The 4,508-nt window shown below is 50.5% G+C and overlaps 3 non-coding genes across 3 annotated transcripts; 2 read left to right on the forward strand and 1 right to left on the reverse strand.

Annotated features, from left to right (window-relative positions):
- Positions 1–1,149: 1,149 nt before the first annotated feature.
- On the reverse strand, positions 1,150–1,291 carry LOC148637154 (U4 spliceosomal RNA). The gene has a single exon (XR_015931646.1). It is a non-coding gene; the product is annotated as a U4 spliceosomal RNA (small nuclear RNA).
- A 1,304-nt stretch (positions 1,292–2,595) lies between these two features.
- LOC148637155 (5S ribosomal RNA) lies at positions 2,596–2,714 on the forward strand. Its single transcript, XR_015931651.1, has one exon. It is a non-coding gene; the product is annotated as a 5S ribosomal RNA (ribosomal RNA).
- A 1,300-nt stretch (positions 2,715–4,014) lies between these two features.
- LOC148637156 (U1 spliceosomal RNA) lies at positions 4,015–4,178 on the forward strand. Its single transcript, XR_015931635.1, has one exon. It is a non-coding gene; the product is annotated as a U1 spliceosomal RNA (small nuclear RNA).
- Positions 4,179–4,508: the final 330 nt, after the last annotated feature.

Genomic DNA, 4,508 nt, shown 5'->3' on the forward strand with positions numbered 1-4,508 from the left:
GGAATGGCTGAGGGATCACTGAAATATATATATACAAATTCCAAAGACTGAGTCCATATAGAAACAACTACCTTTCATTTTCAGTATAAGAAAAAAAAAACATTATCTTCCAAAGCATCATAAAATTGTCCCTTCTTCCCCGTGACCTCATTGCTCTGCTCTCTCCTCTGTGCAGCTGAGCCCGACTCACGGTAAAATGGAAAAAAATATGCCCTCGACGTGAAATTTACTCTGGAGCGAGCCAGTGTTGCGCATAGCTGCCTTCAAAGCAGTTGACCCAGGTTCGATTCCCGGCCAATGCAGTTGCAAATGTTTTCAAATGCTGTCATGAGCCTTGGATTGTGACTAGCAAAGCGAAGCCTTTTGAAAGAGCTAAAGCACTGCAAAACGGAATTGAAGGAGAATCTTACAGGGGATTCTGAGCAGTGTCTGCATACATGCAGTCAGATAAAGGTGCTGAAAGCTTGAGCTACTCTCAATGTCATGCTGCCCTTCCCCGGAGTAAATCTGTTACATTGAAAGAATGCTTCTGGCAGGTTCAAAAAGGGACCCTTGTTAATTGGAGAAATCAATGATTTCGAATGAATTCTGTACGCGTTAAAAGACAGCTATACACAGAAAACATGCAGGACACTGCTCATGATGTTTCCCGAGCCGAAACAGAGTGCGTTTTTCCAAGCCATTTGACAAAGCCCACCCACTGAAAACTGCAGCAGATCGTGTAAAGACGTTCAACTTTGTAACTACTGCACGCACAGGAAGCAGAATAAATTCCTCTTTTCAAACTGTCAAAGGTTTGCTTTGCGAACGCTGCAGGACATCGCACAATCTCTTTTGAACAGGGACAAACGATTTCTTATGGGGCGCAGTAAGTACAGACGTTTAAAATGCTCCACTCATGCCGACGATGCAGCATGAAGAAGCGCAACCTAACGTTTGACAGACAAAAGCCAGGCGCCGCTACGAGCAATATGAAATCATACTGACAGCACACGGCGTTTCGCGCTGACACAAAAGTAATCTCGACAGACGCTGTTCTCTGCATAAAGCTGAAAGAGCTAAAGAGCGTTTCTGTTGACACGTAACAAGCTCGTTTCTTTCTACCATGATATCACCATGACCAAATCTGTCTTTAAACACCTTGCTCAGTCTCTGACGAGACTGTCAAAAATTGCTTTCGCCGATTGTATTGCAAACCGGCGGAAGCGGGGTATTGGGAAAAGTTTTCAACTAGCAATAATCGCGCCTCGGCTAAACCTCACAGGCTACGATACTGCCACTGCGCAAAGCTGACGGTTGCCAAGCAACCGCGGGGATTCTATGGAAATCGTTATCGATCGTCTCATGGCATGTCGTTGCTATAACGCTTCATATTTGTCGTCTTCTTCTTCTTCTAGCTTGAGGTTTTGAAGAATTTCATGACAGACAAGGGCTCCGTTGGGAACAAAGGGCGTTGTGAGAAAACCGTTGCTTATTTTCAGCAGCAGAAATACAACCCTTTAAATAAAAGATGACAGAACAATGACGAAGGTCATGCCGGGAGGAACTCATGCACTATAGAGGAAAGGGGGCGGGCACGTACAGTTCACATTCAAGCCACAAGTACTCTTCTTGGATGTTGCACAAACAAATCCTAACGTCTTGAAAGCATTGCAGCATGTTTGTGTCCCACTTCCCGTGGCTGCGGGACGACTGACAAGAACGGACAAACAATCTGTGGCGTTTAGCGTGACATAGTCTTGCAGGCATCGTGCTGTCTCACTGCAATACTATACCGCTGGAGGAAACAGTCCATCTGGCCATGAAACTCATTTGAACGTCTAGCTACAGCAACTAACAATATCATGATTTATTCAGGATGTGTGGAATCAGCACGTCCCGGAGACAGCTTCCGAAATCGTGAGCATTCTCTGGTGGTAGGGGCGTTCAAGATGGCGCTCAGGTGGGAGGTAAAGTTTAGTTGTTGGGGAGTTTTTTTGAGTTTTTCATGACCTGAATGTTAATTTTTGCTTTTTTTGACTACAGAAAAATAAGGACTTAACACTAGTTGTTTAAACTTCAGTTATAATTGAAAGAAAAAAAAAACGATTTTTTTAGGGTTAACCCTTTTATGTTTAAAAAGTCCGATATGAGTAACACTGGGAAAAGAAAAGAGAGTGCTGGGTCTTCGAAGGAGAACTCTAAGATACCTCAATCGTATATGTATAGCACTACAAAAAAATCGATGGCAACTAAAGGGAAAAGTGAAGCAGCTGCAGGGGCAGCAAGAGGGCGGAGGCGCCGCGCGCCCGGCCGACGTGTTGGACCGGTGCGCTTTACGTGCTGAAATAAACACGCGACAGCCCCGAAATGTTTCCAGAGTGCTGTGCACTGAAGACTTGCCTGGTGCTCCTCCGTGCAGATTGTTTGTCCTCCTCCAGTGCGGGACGAGCCAACACAAGGGAGCGCATTCGCCAACATCCAGGCACGCAATGCGATTTGGAAAGCAGCTCCTTTCCAAAGAGTTGCACACGAACGATCCTTCAGTCCCGCTCGGGGGGCACGGAACCCCCGCCACACACAGCTTCAAGTAGCGAGTCAGGCGCCGGGGCTTTCGCTTACGGCCACACCACCCTGAACACGCCCGATCTCGTCTGATCTCGGAAGCTAAGCAGCGTCGGGCCTGGTTAGTACTTGGATGGGAGACCGCCTGGGAATACCAGGTGCTGTAAGCTTTTGCTCTCCCGGCCAGCAGGGGTCGCCGTTGGTGCCGTAGGCTTTGGGAGGAAAACCTGCAGGATGGAAAGGTGATCTATAGCCTCATCTCTAGAGATGTTTTGTTGCTGTGGCATGTGTGTGACCCATATTCAAAAAAAAAAAACCCGTCTGTAAAACGAATATCGAAGCTGCCTCTAAATCTGCAAATGAGTCGATAAACCACTCGTTTTTCGTATAACTAGACATTTATTCATTTGTTACCGATTTCATTCATTGAGCCCTGGGGTTTCCTAATGGCCAAGGAGGGTCGGGACCTCGGTTTGACGCCTCCCCCGAAGGACGGCGCCTGTTTGTGCAGCAGAGTGTCGCCATCAGGAGGCTGGGGCGTAAGAGAGCCACACAGCCCGCAGGGTGAGCGCTCCCTACTGGTCCCAGTCACACCTCTTGCAGGAGCAGCAGCAACCGGAGCTTTTCCGGGGTGGAATCTCCCATCCGGGTGCCGGCCAGGCTCACACCTGCTGGGCTGCCCCGGGGGTGAGCCCAGTCGAGAGTCGCAGGGCCAGATCTAGTCACCGGGGAGAAACGATACAAGTGAAGGATTGCTCGGCTCTCGGCACTTGAAAAGACCGACAAATGTCTCGTTCCCGCCGGAGCTGAATGTACCCGCATGTGTGGTGTCGTCTTCTTCCCCCGCCCCTCTGTGTTTGCTGTATTGTCTCTGAAGCCGGCCCCCCCGAGACGAGACGGGCTGTTCCTGTGCCCCAATTAACACTTTACAGGTGCCATTCCCCGGCATTGTGGCCATTGGAGCCCCGACGCAGCTAATGCGGAGCACTTGTTGGACTGGCATCGAAAGGACGTGTGCGCACGGAGCGAGCCTTCCCTGCGGCAGAGCGCGGGAACTTTCTCCCCCCCTCCCGCTGCAGGAGTTGTGTGCACTGCAGCGGTGCCGAGAGAAAAGCACAGAAGGCAGCAGGCTCTGGAGAGCAGGTAAGAGACGGAGCCTTGTGGGCAGGCAAGCAGGCCCGTTTTTTGGAAATTGCTGAAAAGGTTTGTTCGGTGTGTGGCAGGCGCACGTCGCAATGAGGCCGAATTGCATCCCGGGACATGCTGCGAATGCGCAACGGCGACTGCAGATGTGTAGTTAACGGCGCGCTCGTTTTCTCGTTTTGCCCACACTTTTGAGTGTTAGTGTGGCGTGTGAGTGTGTGAAAGAGTGGGCCCAGCAGGAGGCGGTGGCGTGCAGGGCGAGGAGGTGGCCTAGGCTGCGCGATTTGTGCTGTGGGTGCGGGCCGCTTGCAGGGGCCTGTTTAACTCATACTTACCTGGCAGGGGAGATACCTTGATCAAGAAGGAGGTTCACCCAGGGCGAGGCTCGGCCATTGCACTCCGGCTGTGCTGACCCCTGCGAATTCCCCAAATGTGGGAATCTCGACTGCATAATTTCTGGTAGTGGGGGACTGCGTTCGCGCTCTCCCCTGATGTGCTTGGTCCAAAATCAGATACGGGAGGGTTAGGACACCACGAGCTGCGTGGCTGCGGAAGGATCCCGGTTCGACAGGAGTGGACGCCGCTGCTGGTTCTCGCTGGCTTTTAGTTAGGGGTCCGGAGAAGCATCTCAAGCTAGTTCCACTACTCCTTCCGGACGTTCATTCCCTTTTCAAAGTCAGTCGTTTTGCTGTAGTCTGCGTTCTTTAGGCTGATTATCGAGGTTAGCCTTTATTTGGTCATGGGGGGCCTCGGTACTGTATGCTGAGTCTAAAGACAGTTTCACCCGTTTTCTGATTGCTCGGTTCTGTACCAGTGCAGAC

This window comes from Lepisosteus platostomus, unplaced genomic scaffold, assembly GCF_059453375.1.
Source record: "Lepisosteus platostomus isolate fLepPlt1 unplaced genomic scaffold, fLepPlt1.hap1 Scaffold_134_H1, whole genome shotgun sequence".
NCBI classification, from domain to species: Eukaryota; Metazoa; Chordata; class Actinopteri; order Semionotiformes; family Lepisosteidae; genus Lepisosteus; species Lepisosteus platostomus.